Below are 16877 nucleotides of genomic sequence, written 5' to 3'. Positions count from 1 at the left end.
GGCCAAGACTAGGGAAGGCAGTAGTGGTGTGCACAGGTAGAAAGACTAAGAAAATACTTGAGGTAAAGTCAGTAGGACTTGACTGACTAGATGTGTGGTTTATAACAGAGGCAAAATTTTTCTTTCTGGCTTAGACTATTGATGTACTAATTCTGCGGTTCTATTGGAAGATATAAGTAATGGAGATAATCAGGATTTTAGAGGTAAATGATGGATTCAAGGTCAAGGTATCTGAGTATATCCAAGAGTAGTAGTTAGATATGTACTTTGTGCTTTAGATAAAAACTGGACTGAAAATATGTAGTTGAAGTCATCAGCATATAGATTATAACTGAAACATGTGGAAGCAAAAGATTGTCCAGAGAGATAATATACAGTAGTCCCCCCCTTATTTGTGGGGGATACATTTCAAGAGCCCCAGTGGATGTCTGAAACCACAGATAGTACCAAACTCTATATACTATGTTTTGCCCATGCATTAATACCTATGATAAAGTTTAATTTATAAATTAGACACAATAAATGATTAATAATAACTAAATACATATATATATATATATATATATATATATATATATATATATACCTAAGTGACCGGCTGACCGGCCGATCAGTTGGCCAGTAGCTATAATGTGCACTGACCACCAGGGGGCAGATGTTCAATTCAGGAGCTGCTGAGTGACAGCAACTTTGCAGAGTGCCCTCTTGCACTCCGGGGAATGTTGGACTGCCAGTTTTGGCCCGATCCCTGCAGGCCAGGCCAAGGGACTTTACCTGCCGGAGGGACCCCGCTCACTCTGCAGATGCTCTTCAAGCCCCAGGTGTGGCTGGCCGGGGAGGGATCGCAAGAGGTTGGCTCTAGGGCATGTCCTGCCCATCTTGCCCAGTCCTGTCCTGCTGGCCACCTTCTAATTAATTTCCTTTCAATGTGCATAAATCTGTGCACCAGGCCACTAGTAGATTATAACAATATACTATAATTACAGTTATGTGATTGTAGGCTTTCTCAAAATATCTTGTATTGTACTCACCCATCTATTTATGATGATGATATGAGATACATTGCCTATATAATGAGATGAATGATACAGGTATTGTAACAGTGCTAGACTACTGTTGATCTTCTAATGACAGGTCAGAAGGAGGATCATTTAGCCATTATGATGCTATGTCAAATTTAAAGTATTTTCCATCTTAACTAAGCACTTACCATGCACTGTGGCCTTAACTTTTGAAGTTTGGGGTGCAATAGCAAAACTAGCACAAATTTTTTTTTACTCCTTCTTCACAGTTTCATGGAAAGAAGATTCATTATTACCATAGCTGTTAGCAACCTCACATACAAGTTTTTTTTTCCTTATTAAGTTGAGAACTTTCACCTTTTCACTTAAAGGAGCAGTTTACAGCTTGTCTTTGGCATATCTGAAGTGCTAGCATCACTACTCTTGCACTCGGGGGCCATTATTGAGTAAAATGAACACAAGCACTGAGATACTACCACAGTGGATCTGATCAGTGAGAAGACTACTAAGTAGCTAATGGTTGGGGAGTGTCTACAACAAGGATAAGCTAGACAAAGGGATGATTCACATCCCAGGTGGGATTGAGATTTCATCACAGAACAGTGCACAATTTAAAACTGATGAATGATTTATTTCTAGAATTTCCCATTTAATATTTTCAGACTGCAGTTGAGCATGAGTAACTGAAACTGTGGAAGCTGAAACCGCAGATAAGGGGGGACTGCTATAGATGGAAAAGATGAGGGGGCCTAGAATTGAGTATGGAAGAACACCAATTTTAATGGACTTGCAGAAACATTAGGGCCACAGAGACTGAGGTATTTGAACTCTGAGGGGAAAAAAAGACTCCTATTAAGAAGGGCTCTTGGTGGCTAACTGGGCTCAAATAAAAAAGGTAGAGCCTAGCAGCCATTTCTACACAGGGGCCTGTCGGGCAAACTGCCCTTTGCTGAAAAGCCTCTGCACTAACCTGCTTGCCTCTGCACTAAACTGCATTTGCACTGAACAGCCCTCCTGCACTGTTTCTCCCAGATGAATCAGCCCTTGTAAAAGTTCCCTGGAATCCTATTTCAACCAATAGGACTGAGGCTTTCTTTCCTTATCCAATCGGGACTGCACAGCTCTGACCAATCAGGGTGGCTGTGTTCTGACCAATCAGGACAGTGCCTTGGGAACAATCAAACTGATGATTTGGTGCCCTCATTTGCATGAGGCAGGACCAATCAGGGACCAGGGGCAGGACTTCTGTCATATAAGTCAGCTCCCCTCTAACTCCAGGAGCATATTTTCCACCATAGACTGCCTTTCCCCAGCTAGAGCAGAGACAACGAGGATGTCTCCCTGGAGCAGAGCAAAGCAGAACATGTGGAGCACAACAGACTAGCGCAGCACAAAGCACCGAGCAGAGCAGACCATGAAGGAGCAGAGTAGAGCTGTCTAGCCAGCGAGGGGCCTGTCCCCAGGGCTGTTTCACAGCCCCACTGTAGCACTGTTGAGTTATTTCACAGCAGTGCTGTTTTAACAGCCATGCTGTATCACCTTTTGCACTGAATAAAGTTTCCTTCTTCACCGTAGCCCAAGGTGGGGATTCTTGTTGGCATTGAATTAGGGCCAACAACCATCAGTTGACAGATAGCTTAGTTAACACTTTTTCAGTAAATATTATTGGTAAGTTACTAAGCATTACTCATACTTTATTAAACCTTGTGTAAGATCTTCAAGGAAAAAAGAAAATTGAAAATTAAAATGAGGTAGAGCACTGCTACAGGATCTTTGTGATCCAATCTGATATATCCTGAAGCCATTTCAGGATTTTCCAGGCTTTTATCAGAAAAAGAACATCTCATTTAAAATTGATATTAGACAGGGAAAGGATAGATTTTACTTACAAAGTAGTCACAGGGATATAAAGTATAGCATAGAAAATATATACTGAGTGGCCATATTATTATGATCTCTGAACACATAATAATCTGGCCACTCAGTGTATGTATATATATTTATATATTTGAGGCCCGGTGCATGAATTCGTGCATGGGTGGGGTCTGGCCAGCCTGGCCAGAGGGAGGGGACATGGGCAGTTGGTCGAACTCCTGGTCGAGGGGACAATTTGCATATTAGCCTTTTATTATATAGGATATGCACTGAGTGGCCAGATTATTATGCGTTCAGAAATCATAATAATCTGGTCACTCAGTAGCCAATAATATTGTAATAACTATATGTGGGGCCAGTTGGATACTGGAAATATTGGAGGAACACTACAAATATTTGGGGGAACACTTTGATTATGATTATCTAACCAATATGCTGTGCACCTGAAACTAATACAAAATTATATTGAATATAAACTGTAATAAAAAATAAAATTAATTTAAAAAGAGAGCTATAGAGTTAATAGCACAAAGGGGCGAAGAGAGGGAATAATAATTAGCCTGGAGAGAAGGCATGTTATTTCCCACTCTTTGGAAGAGAGAGCTAGATGAGACTGGTTGATGAGTTGCCATGTAGAGCTGGTTTCCTCTAGTACTTTTTGGGATCCCTATTGCCTCCAGAGAGGATGAGATGGGCACGATGGTTTGGCAAAGGTGAACCGAACAGACTGGGAACCCCTCAGCAACAGCAATCGGAACACCTTAAGAGTTCCCTCAGTTCTTAGCCTCAACATTTCTTCACTCATTCTTGATACTGGGATTACTGAAGGAGAGACTTTTTATTTGATAAACTTTTATCTACCCCTTCCTAAACTTGATGCGACCTGTTTTTATAGACAAATAATTAGGCCATGCCAGTCTTAAGTGTAAAACAAAAAATCTCACAGTGTTTATAATAATGGGATTGGTTTTAGCCAGGATGATGATGTCATAATAGTGATAGTTCTCATTTGAGTGTTTCTAGGTGCCAAGCCCTGGGGCAAGTACATTATGCACATTCTCTCATTAAATCCTTGCAACCCTATACATAATCTTTGTTTCCAAAGAAAAACAGTCCTAAATATACATGTTCAAATATATTTCTTTCTAATGTTACTTATCTTTATATGTGTATTTTACAGTCATTAATAAATACTGAATTATTTAGGTTTTAATTTGGTTGCATCTATCTATAATTGCTAACATATGTCAAAGTTCAAGACTTTGGTTTGTGATTGGCAGTCGAAGGAGATAACTTTTCCTTTAGTTTAGGAAAATGCTAGTCTTCTAATCCTATTTGAGCCCAACCCTAAACTTCATTTATTTTAAAGGTTTGTATATGGCATTAAGGTGTCCTAAGTATGCATATTTTGAAGACACTCATGATTCTATAAAGAAAAATCACTAGGGAATCACCAAATAAATATTCCTATAATGGCAATTTCAGATTACAGTTCTTTAGTATTAGAAAGTTTTAGAGGCTATTAACTAAGGGATTAGTGCCTAGGAGAGAGAGAAAAACAAACTATTGCTCTTTTGATTTATTGCATAACTTTGTCAAACTCAGAGATATACAATCAAGAATTATTTGTACTATTGGTAAAAATACCAAAAAAAATGTTATAAAGAGCTATGATCTTTATGGCTCTGTTTGGATTTCTTTATATCCTACTTTGTAAATGTAAAAAAACAACAACAGTGTTGCCTAACCAAAATTAACAAGAGTGAACATGACATGGCTGCATTAAATCTATAAGATCTATCTCTATTTCCATGAGTTCCTTTATTATCATCCAGAGTGTTCTCCTGATGTTTTTCCTAAACCAGGCCTCATGCTTATCTCAGATCCTAATCCAGCCTTCTTCTCATGTCCAAGAGAAAAGGTCAGGATAAAATTAGGTTACCCTCTAGAGCAGTGGTTCTCAACCTTTCTAATGCCGCGACCCTTTAATACAGTTCCTCATGTTGTGGTGACCCCCAACCATAAAGTTATTTTCGTTGCTACTTCAAAACTGTAATTTTGCTACTGTTATGAATCATAATGTAAATATCTGTGTTTTCCGATGGTCTTAGGCGACCCTGCTAGCGGTTCTCAACCTGTGGGTTGAACCGCTGCTGTAGAGCCTTTGGCAACAGGAATTGAACAATAGGCAGCCAGAACTGTGATGTCTGAGAAAAGGGAAACAAATGAGGTGAGCCCAGCGAATGTCCTTATTTTCTGCCTGAAGCTACTAACCTGACCATGATCCACGCAGCAGGCACCCAAACAGATCACTTCAGTTTTACTGAGTTGAGGAGGTAGAGTCGGTGAAGTTCAGGGAGGTAGAGCCAGCTGGAGTTTTCAGGGCGGACCACCAGTGAGAAGAATGCTAGGCAGAGAAAGGCCTCCACATTTCTGACTGGGGCCCCTTGAGTCTGATGCTAAATACTCTCTGCACTGTGCATGCATCAGATAAACTCCACAAAACGGGACAGAAAACAACCAGATGAGGGGGGATCCGTAAGCTGAACAATTCCTAGAAGCCACATATAATTCAGGAATGGGGTAAAAGAATGCCCTGTCTTTACTTCTCTGAAGCATAGCATGTTGACCTAATCAGGTCATCAAGTCATGTCCTAAGGGCGAGGTACTATGCTGTAATCTCTTGGAAATGACAAGCCCTCACTGTATTTCTGTTTCTCTGACCACAAGACCTGATCTTTTCATCTCCCATTTGAGCATAAATGGGGAAAAGCAAAGATGGCAAGCTGAGTTGAATTTCATGGTTAACTCTGAACTTCCTTAAAGGATCTAAGCAAAGTGCAAGTTCATGCAGCTTTGTTTGTACTTAAATCTACATGACTACCTTTTGAAGGTTCCCTCATTCTCACCCATGCTGAGAGCCACGTGCAAGGTCATCCAGCTGGTGAGAATAAACAAGCATTCAGGACTTTTGGCTTTCTGTATGTGTGAGTCATGGAGGGGTGCTTGTCAGAGTGTTATGAAAGATAAACACATGGCAGCTCTCTAAAGCGTGTTTAAGGAAACCTAACAGGAGGGAACAGATAACCATTGTTTCGAGTCTGTAGTGTTATGAGACTGGAGAGGAAATGCATGCTTAGGGAAGACAAAACTTTTGATGCATCAGAAATTGAAAATTCTTGTAGTTAAACCGAAATTAAATCAGTGATGACAGAGGGATTTGGGTGTGAAAGGCTATAGTGGCGTGAGAGCAAGAAAATGGGTCAAGATCAAGGTGTTGCCAAGTTCAATTGGATCAGGCACTCTCATAAGAAAACAAAACACTGGAGAAAACCAGATTACTCTTGGAATAGACCTGACCATGTCTATGAGAAAAAAAGAGAAGCTAACACCTTTTTGCTAGAAGCAAATCTACAACTCTGTTTCTACATGTCAATGGCCACCTTGATAAAACATTGTACTCCATAGAATTATCAAATCCTAGGAACCCCAAAATAAAATCTTTCTGTGGAAGCTTGTTCACGCCTTAACCTGTTTTGGATTCTACACATCTGTGAAAGCACTTGAGAAATAACCTACATCTAGTATTGCCTTTACATGAAAGCTAAAGGGCCCTGCCCTTGGCCCTGCACTTCAGGCCCTGCATATCACAAACACGTGATAATTAAACTTAGTAAAGAAACATGGGTGCTCTTCTTTTTTAAAGTATATTTTATTGATTTTTTACAGAGAGGAAGGGTGAGGGATAGAGAGTTAGAAACATCGATGAGAGAGAAACATCGATCAGCTGCCTCCTGCACACCCCCTACTGGAGATGTGCCCGCAACCAAGGTACATGCCCTTGACCGGAATCGAACCTGGGACCCTTGAGTCCACAGGCCGACACTCTATCTACTGAGCCAAACCGGTTAGGGCAACATGGGTGCTCTTACTATGGATCAGTACTCAGCACTGACACAGCACAACCTGTAACCCTAAACACCTGTGTTATGATTAACATTGTTCAGACTCAAAGGAAAAGCTTGTATCTATCTTGTGCTTTGTGTCTAGAAAAAGTGATTGTATCTGGATGGCTGTTGCTGTTGAAGAGAGAAACTGCTTTGGAGTGGAGGCAAGACTGGAATAGCAGAAGCCCTTAGGTAAGAGAAAATATATTAAGGAATTTATCAAATCTCTCCTCTCAGATAACATAAGCGCATATTCATGATTTTATAACAAAGTGTTGTTTGCCAGTAGCGCCTGGCCACCATTTTTCTTGTTATTCTTCATGTTCTAATTTGTGGTTGCAGAGATACAAATTACTGTGGTATTCATAAGAGTTGCATACAGTAACTATGGAACATTTTGAAATATTAAAAATTCCTATTACTCTTAAATTTCTATATCTATTTTGTTCATCATCAAAATATCATTGGACCATCAACAGAACACTCAGACATGCTCAATAAAAATTAATCACTTGTCTTTGATAATTTGCCTACTTTCAGCCATATGAGAACCATAGATTTATATATATTCCCAATTTTGTCATTATGATAATTATATATGTCAAGATAAGAAAATAAAACATATTTTTGCAATGTGTTACCTTTTTTAATATAGCTTAAATATTAATACATATGGCCCTAGCTGGTTTGGCTCAGAGGATAGAGCGTTGGCCTGCAGACTGAAGGGTCATGAGTTCGATTCCAGTCAAGGCACATGCCCAGGTGGAAGGCTCTAACCCCAGTAGGGGACATGCAGAAGGCAACTGATCAATGATTCTCTCTCATCATTGATGTTTATATCTCTCTCTCCTCAGAAATAAATAAAAATATATATATTTTAAATATTAAGACATATGGTATGTTGGCCTATAAACTTGAACCCTGCAATCCTTACTTCTGTATGAACATGCTTGACCCAGCACTATCCAAGTGGCCAGAGTTAGGTGACCTGATATACTAGCACTGACATTTCAACAAGGAAAGGAAATGATGTCCACTTAACCTGAAAATATCCTACTATTCACTTAGAAAATATTGTTACATGTCTTACTATTTACTTAGAAAATATTGTTACCAGTGGTCGGCAAACTCATTAGTCAACAGAGCGGCAAACCACAGCTCGAGAGCCACATGTGGCTCGAGAGCCGCAGTTTGCCGACCACTGCCTTAGGCTCTAGTGATGTAGTTTCCTTTCTAAAGAAGATATTCTTTTCCTGGAAAAATGAGTCATTTTAATTTTTTGGCCCTGACAAAGTTTTGTCATTGAGTTTCCATGCCATGAGTTATAATACAGACCATGTGCAGAACAAATTCTGGTTCTGTGTAACGAAACATCTAGGGAAATCTTCCCTTTTCAAAGTCACTTCTTACTATCCACAACACATTGCAATAACTCCACCTCTTATTTAACAGGACTCTAGAAATATTGTTGTATGAATTGTGTGTGGCAATAATAAAATAGGTGTCAAATTAGTGTTTGTATGTATACATACCCTTTATACATATAAATATATATATAATATATTTTATAATATACTAGAGGCCCGATGCATGAAGATTCGTGCAAGAACAGGCCTCCCTTCCCCTGGCTGCCAGCACCACTTTTGCTCCAGCTGGAGCCGCCTTTTCGATTCAGCCCGGAGCGGCCTTTCTGCCTTCCCATGCTGCCCAGAGGCCTGGAGTGGCTGGAGCGGTGCGGGACACCTGTGTCATCACCTTGGTGATGACGCAAGCGTCCTGCCCTGCCCCCAGCCGCTTGGAGCCTGTGTATGCAAATTAACCCACCATCTTTGTTGGGTTAATTTGCATATCACTCATGATAGCTGGTGAGTGTTGCGAAGGTACAGTCAATTTGCATCTTACTCTTTTATTAGTGTAGATAAACTAAGATAATTAGAGAGAAGGGAAGTAACAACAATAACAACAACCAAAATAAAAACCATACATATTAAATCTAGATTAGGAGCTGATGTAGTGTCCAGAAAAGTTTTTTCTGTAATACTAAGAAAAAGCCAGAATATGGGGTGCATATATTCTTTTAAATAAGTGTTTGGGCTTTTTTGGATATATTCCAAGAACTGGAAGTGGCAGTTCCATAAGAAAAGTTAAGGAATCTTGAGTAGTGCTTTGAAACCAAGCTCAGTAAGCCTTGCCCTTAAAACTATAACCCTGAGATCATCACTGCTAAAGATTCTGTGTTTAAAAGATTCTGTGTTTAAAAGATTCTGTGTTTATTCCCAACATGTTTTGGAAATTTAGGATAAACCACTCAGATATCTGAACTTTCAAAGAAAATAAAACATTTGGCTTTGAAACTGTCTGGTTTTTCCTAAAGTGCTGTGTGAAATGCAGTATGTCAATAAAATAATGAAGCCTGATTTCTGATGATCTTAGTAGCATTCAATTGATTTATAACACCCAAGCTTTTCTAAAGGTGGTTTAAAATTAATTGAATTTGAGAAAAAAAAATGGCAGAAGTTTACATCATTGATAGATAATTATTAACACCCTCCCTTAAGTGTCTGTAAACTAACCAGACTACTAATTTCCATGGTGCTATCATCTGGGTAACAGAGAATGTCATCAGCTCTGCTTTGTTGTTGTTTTCTTTATTTCTTTTATTTGTCTTTTTAATAAATCCCTTTGGATTAAAAACCCCATTGTAGAATTGTCAAAGTGAAAATGACCTTTAAATAAGATATTTATTGGAGGTTCTCTTTCTAGAGCACACCCATGCCTTTCTCCCTTGGGCTTATATCTCTGCTCTCTTCCTCCTAAACTCTAAGGGTCCTCACAAGATTTGTAGCCAGGAGAGCAGTGGGCAGCAGCAGCTCGTCCTGGGCTAACCCCTGAACCTGTCTCCAAGGGCCATTTTTCTCTGACTTTGAAGTGAGCTAGCAGCAGTCCCACCTTGGCTCACTTCTGACACTGTGACTTTTACTTCTCAGTGAGTTTATGCAGCCCATGCGGCCCACCTCTTTCCTATAAAGTTTCTAAAAAGCCAAAGTAGCCCTGCCTAGGCTCTCTCCTGTTGATTCTTCTATCCTAAGCCCTCTCATCACTTCACTGTCCCCAGCTGTAATAAACATATTCTCAAAATAAAATAGAAAAAAAGATACTCGTTGCTATTTTTTTCTGCATAAAATTGCAATCATACATAATAATGAAAAACAATATCTCATTATTTTCCCCTCTTCCAGTTTGTAATACTAAGCCCCCTAGTTTCTCTATGTCTTGTCTCCCTTTCTCTTAAGACATTTTATATGTTCCTTAGTTTTCTGATTCTTAAGTCTTATGTGTTTCTTGATCATTAGTTTGTCCCAAGCTATTTCAGAGGCATTTACCTCTATTTTATTTTTATCCAAATTGGCTTGGACTTCACTTCTAGTGCTTTTCTATAAGAATTCTCTGCTTTCTGATTTCTTTTTGTTAATGAAAATCAATGTGGCTTTTACTAGTATGTATTTGATTATTGGGCCCTTCTGCCAATTCTATCCTGTCCATTCGTTTCCTCTTCATTCTTGCAATCAATGTGTTTACTTCTGACTTGAATGTGGCTATCAAAGCTTAGTCTGGTGGACCATTTGATTACCCAATGTCTTTAGCTTGTTTTTTCTCCATTGTCTACCCTAAATCATGCCAGATTTGACAACTAGGGGCTCCCAAATAAAGAAAACTGTGATTCTATATTTCCCTAACTAAAAATCTTTAAAAATAAATTTCAATAACTGCATGTCTAGATTGGCCTCACCAATTTTCAGATTTTGTCTTCTCTTTCTTCTAAATAGTTACCTTCACTTAGAAAAAAATATGCTCTTCTCGGGATCATGCCCTCCAGAAACTCCTTTTGGCTTTTGGAAATGAATCACTTGGACCTCTCATTCCTCTTTAATCCGTTCACACATTGTTCCAGCCATCAAATCCATAATGAATTTTAATTCAGGTTCACTTCCTTCACCTTGGGAATGAAATTAGGAAGAAAGACACTGTCCTGTGTTGCCTTTTTACTTGGGAAATTTATTTCTTTTCTTGAAGTGTGACCTTATCCAAATTCACTTATGTTCCCCCACCTCTTACCCCTTTTAGACAGATTCTCCATGTGTCCAGGTCTCAGCACAGACCAATACCACCACTCAGCTATGGTTTCAAAACTCCAACTACCACCAGTGAAGAGCCTCAAGTGCCACAAATACTATAACCTGTCTCCTGTCAGATCTTAGGACAGTTCTGTAGATGTTGGTATATAAACATCTTAGCTCTCCAATTAGGTTATAAATCCCCGTAGGACAAGAACTGTGCATGTTTCTTTGATTTTTTAACTGAACATCACACCCAGTCAATGATAAAATCAATTTAAAGCAGTGGTTCTCAACCTTTCTAATGCTGCAACCCTTTAATACAGTTTCTTATGTTGTGGTGACCCCCCCAACCATAAAATTGTTTTTGTTACTACTTCATAACTGTAATTTTGCTACTGTTATGAATCGTAATGTAAATATCTGTGTTTTCCGATGGTCTTAGGTGACCCTGCTAGCGGTTTTCAACCTGTGGGTCGTGACCCACAGGTTGAGAACCGCTGCTGTAGAGCCTAAGGCCATCGAAAAACACAGATATTTACATTACGATTCATTAACAATAGCAAAATTACAGTTATGAAGTAGCAACTAAATAATTTTATGGTTGGGGGTCACCACAACATCAGGAACTGTATTAAAGGGTCAGGGCATTAGAAAGGTTGAGAACCACTGATTTAAAGAGTTGTGACCAGCACTAAAAATAAAATATAAGCAAAGAAAAAATATCCCAGTGGATTACTTCCAGTAAAGGTAGGAATTGTTTTGGGAAATGTTTTAGTGTGTACTGAGTCATAACCAAATTTTGAGAACCCTTGCTCAATAGATGCTTGGTATTTGATCATTTACGTTGTTAAAAGAAGAGTTGAGGAACGATTTGGAAGAACGCTGTATATGAAATTGTAAGAGTCTTCTGGTGCCTCTTGCTCTTTGGCCCTTCAGTTTAAGCAGTTGGTTGTCTCATGAGTCTGGTTGAGCACCTCCTTTCCTTATTCAGAATATCTGGATGAGCCATGAACTCCCTGCAGGATTTCACATGCTCATGTACACCTCGGGGAGACACAATCCATAAATCCTACTATGGGCTTTCAATCACCCAAATGGGAAGTTAATTATTGTAGACATACACTGCTAAATTCCATAACCTCCTAATTATTTCATAGTGTTCATAGAGTGCCTCCTCCTCTGTGCCATGCTTATGTGGACTGAAAGTACAGGGTTGAATCTGACACAGGTTACACCTTAGAAGAGCTTATGATTTTAATTCAGGAGTTGACAAATTACAGCGCATAGCCCAAATCTGGCTCACAGCCTGTTGGGATAAATAAAGTTTTATTGGAACTCAGCCAGGCTCATTCATCTGTGTTGTCTACAGATGCCTTTGTACAGCCACAGGATTGAGTAGTTGTAGCAGAGACCATATGGCCCACAACGGCTAAACATTTACTGAAAGTTATCTATGAAAATGTTTGCCAACCTCTGATTTAGTAAAGCATAAGGATTTGTTTAAAATAATACATTTTTCCATGAGATTCCATATGTAAAAGGGACAGATACGTCAAGAGGAATGTTATATTTTCCTTATTTTTATAACAAAACCTAGACAACTGGTCAAATGGGGCAGCCTTAAGAGGATTCAGGAAGTGGCCCCTTTTGAAAAGTTGGTGAGAAAAATATTATGATCTTAATGAAATGACATGCCATGTTTTTCTGTCAAACACATACATAATCACCCTGCCCAGAACTTAGAGGTCTGACTGCAAAGTGCTAATATCATCACAAAATATCACAGAGCTAAATCAGCTGAGCATTACATCAGAAATCACCAAGGGCCTGCCTATTAGCTGGTTTGTAGCCCATCGTCACCATATACTTAGCGCCAAAATTTTTGAGCAACATTAATTGACTACATTAATTTAATTGCACATTAAAATCTGGGTCTCCTGATTCTCTTAAAAAAATCACATCTGGCAGCTCTGGGCCTCCATTCCTGCCTGATGACAGCCTGCTGGAGCCGAAAGCAGCTTCTGTCTTTGGACAAGACGTATATGCTCGATTACCCCAGGCTGCCGCTCCCTGACTCAAGATTGTCAGTTGCCATTTACAACAAGTTTAAACTGTTATTTCCCTTCACACAGAAATTTCTCCAGCTATTTTCTTTTAAAAGTAGTATAACAAGATTAACCAAGATGATTATATGTTAAAAAAAAGGTTTCCATGTATATATTTAATATGCTAGCAAAGGGTATGCAAACTTTACTGACATACGGGTTTGTTTGTTTTAAGCCCCTGTAGAAATGGTCTTTTAAGACTAATGTGTTACACCCACAAAGAAAAGAACTTACAGCTGTGATCTTCAAAGAGATATGAGCCACAGGAATGTTCAATGTAAACTATTAAGGTTTGCAGAAAAAATATATTAGAATTTACATGTTATATCCTTTTTCATTTGTATTTTATGCATTTTGTAAGTTTATGATATAGTAGAAAGCAGGACATGTATCTGTATACATACATACACGCACACCCATACATACATATCTGCACTGATATTCAAATTTATTTCAGTCATGGAGATTTGGGGACCCAGAAAGGATCTGGAAGACGATCACATCCAAACCTTCATTTTACAAGTAAAGAATCTGAAACCCCAGGAGGTGGGATGACCTAGGCAAAGACACAGGCACGTTAGCGACAGCGGCCAGCTCGCTCCTAATTCTCATTCCATCCCCTTTCCGCAACGCCTCACTGCCTGCTTTTTTGTACGAAGGCCTCCTTGAGAAAACGAGGCCAATTCCCCTGAAATAGCTGGGCAACTTGGAGGAAATTGACAGATTTCTTCCTCCAGCGTAGCACAAATTTCAACCAGTGGTACCTAGAATAGTTTCTCTTTTTGTGTGAAAAATGGCATCCGATCAATTTCCCCGCTGCCCGTGGAGGCCGCCTGCTGTTGCCACATCTCATTGGCCAGCACTCATTGGCCAGCGTCTGCCTTCTTTTCCTGTGGAAATAAAATATAAGGGCAGGAGAAAGGACATATTTGGTAATGTTACGCTCTTCAGCTTCCTGCTCGGGGCTGTCTCAGCTGAAAAATGTCAAGGGAAAAAATATCCCTCCAACTTGGAATGAATTCCAGACAGACCCTGATGCCTGCAAATTTGTCAGAGGGAGCCAAGTCCAGGAAAGCAGAACATGAAGAAGGTTCATTATTCGACTTCAAGAGACGCTCAAATAATCAGACACTCTGGTATTTATGATTTTCCCCATTTCAGATGGCTGTAGTTCACAACATTCCCCTCCCTTTACCGCTGATTCTGAGCTTCCTTTTAAATTAAACCTCAACAGTTATAAAAAGACTTTCACATTACTTGGAACCACAACCACTACTGGGAGACACTGTTCGTACAGGACTGTTTGGGGCTGGAGAAGGGCCGTTCCTTTTGATTATTAGTCTGGGAGGGCAGGCCAGGAAGTCAGACTCACTTCACCTTGACCACGCCGCAGTCCCCATCTAGTCAGGGCATCTGTGCCAAGGCCTCCTGACGCTCACAGTGTTTCATACAATGATCTTTACTAAAATGTGGCTATTTTGTTCCACTGGCTTTCTTTTTTATTTTAGCTTTGATTTTCATGGGGGAATGGAATAACCAGAAAGTTTATCCTTATAATCCCGTTTTGTGAATATACCAGAACTGTTTGTGAGGCTGAGTTTTTTGGGGGAATCTTAGTATTTTCCTGGCATTCAGCACGTTTTCTTTCTCTTGTAAAACCATTGCCACATGCTGGCAAAAAGGTAAGGAAACAGAATTTGTAATCCAAACCTCATTAAATTGCTACATACACATTTTCCCTTCTACGTTTTGCTCTTCATTTCTAAGTGCCATGATATTTGTTTGTACTTGGTCTCCCCGAATCCTTATTTGGGTTCTCCAATCGGCACGAAGTCATTCAAATCTCAGTTTTAGCAACCGGTGGAAGTGCCCACAGGAGGAATGGGGTGTTCAGTCTTAACATGTGGTCTCGATGAATAAGGGTCTTCTTATTCCTTTTTCTAAACTGTCCAGAATCTCTACTCTGGTTTTGCTCCTCAACAGTCCAAGGTTTGTGCAGCTTCCATGGTGATCAACTGTTAGGTCATAAACATTAGATTGTGGCATCACCGAATGAGTCAGTGGGGAGGAAGCCGGGCTGGAAATACAGCTGGGAGCCTCTGTTGACAGACGGGTGCCTTCTTAATCATGGCCTCCTGGGCAAAGGGAAAGCCTGCCTGCACTCCACCCCACCCCACCCCTGGCCCCGGCACTGATTCACAAACCTGGACTGCTCTGGAGAAGGCCGGGAAAGCCCATCCTGAGGGAATACCATGTTTTCCTCCTCCAGACTCTCACAGGACACCCACACAGCTAAGAGGGACAGGCGAGGGAATGAGAGAGCTCTTTCTGGTTACTTCGTTGAGTGTCAGCAAAGTAAACCAACTCCCATGCTCTTTCCAAAAATCCTACGTGGTTCTTTCTAAAACAGCTTCTATTAGCATTGTCTGTTTCTCGATACATTCATTGGTGATAGAGATACTGCTCCATTGAATCTGCCTTGTCTATAAAATGGGCCTCGGAAGAGCTCACCTTTTAGAAAGCAGAAAGTAGGACTAGACAATATCATTAGGCTCCCTTTCATCAATGTTTCATGTCTCTATGAAGCACTGGTACTACTGAAAAGATTACCCTTTTACTGTATTTTTTAGCACAATTCCTTGAGCCCATATTTCATTTGAGAAGAATGTGTTTAATATTTCCAAATTTGCAGTTTCAGAGAGCATCGTGTCAAGAGCTGCTGTGCACTAGGCTGCTAGGAGACTGGCCATCCAAAGAAACAATGCCCTTCCCTGTGTCCACTATCAAGAACTGCTCAGTATTCCTGCCAGCCTGTTAGCCTTTATCTTCCAGTCATTTTAGACCTGAAAGAGAACATTCCATCAGGAGGTCAGCCTCTATCATTTCACAGGAATGCAATGTAAGACCACAGTAACCCTAGTACAAACAAATTTACCATGGCTCAGATTTGTAAGAGATAGCACTTGAATGGTCTGCCCCAGTTATATTCCCTCTCTGCTAAGGAGAGAATAAATGAAAATAAGTTGAGAATCCAGTTGGGGGGGCTCAGGCCAGACATAAGGAAGAGCTTCTGGCATTAAGGATACAGAAGAAGTTATGATGTTGGCCTCGGGGAGAATCTTGAAGATCAGCCTGAAAGAGCTATTTGAATGATTAAGATGTGGTTCCGACTGGGAAGGAAGGGCTAGGTTATATGATTTCCAAGGTTTTCTTCAAGATACAAGATTCTCAAAGTGGTTGAAAACTGACTCCATGCATTACTCACTGCTATTAAGATTGTTGTTCATGATCAGGCTACTTTTACATAACAAAGTCAGATTCCCCTGCTTGGCAGAGATAACTGAGGAGTTGTTCATTCCATTGCTCTTGTTTCACTGATGAGAAAACTAGGCATGGAGAGGGTCCCTGAGAGCCAGCAGAAGAGGGCCTAAAACACAGACCTCCTTAGCTCTCTGTGCTGTGTACTTTATTATACCATATTTTCACTAATCATATCAATCTAAGATGTCGCTCCATTTTTATAAGAATTTTATTTCATGAGCAGTAGTAGGACAGAAATATGAGAATCCCTGGGAATTGGTGTGACTAAATAGAAGGATAGTTTAGGCAAAGTACAAAAGAGGAAATGCTATTTAGATGAGCTCATTTCTACTTACTAAAAAAATTAAAAAATTAAATTCAAGATCCAACAACATTTTCCTTCACTTAGCCCAACATCAGAGGCTTACACAGAAACTCCCCAAATAAATCTGTTTCATGTATTTCTTCTCAAACTCAGGAATTTCTTTGATATCTAATCTCAAGTTTGTT

General features: G+C 39.9%; 1 long non-coding RNA gene across 1 annotated transcript in view; it reads left to right on the top strand.

Annotated features, from left to right (window-relative positions):
- LOC114230743 (uncharacterized) overlaps positions 1-16877 on the top strand; it is a 161787-nt gene that overhangs the window by 111689 nt on the left and 33221 nt on the right. The window contains exon 2 of the long non-coding RNA XR_008557181.1: positions 6948-7036. This is a non-coding gene — a long non-coding RNA (uncharacterized LOC114230743). The remainder of the gene's footprint in view (positions 1-6947; positions 7037-16877) is intronic.

Source organism: Eptesicus fuscus, chromosome 10 (assembly GCF_027574615.1).
Source record: "Eptesicus fuscus isolate TK198812 chromosome 10, DD_ASM_mEF_20220401, whole genome shotgun sequence".
NCBI lineage: Eukaryota > Metazoa > Chordata > Mammalia > Chiroptera > Vespertilionidae > Eptesicus > Eptesicus fuscus.
The sequence above is the reverse complement of the archived record's forward strand: the minus strand, read 5'-3'. Positions and strand labels throughout refer to the sequence as shown.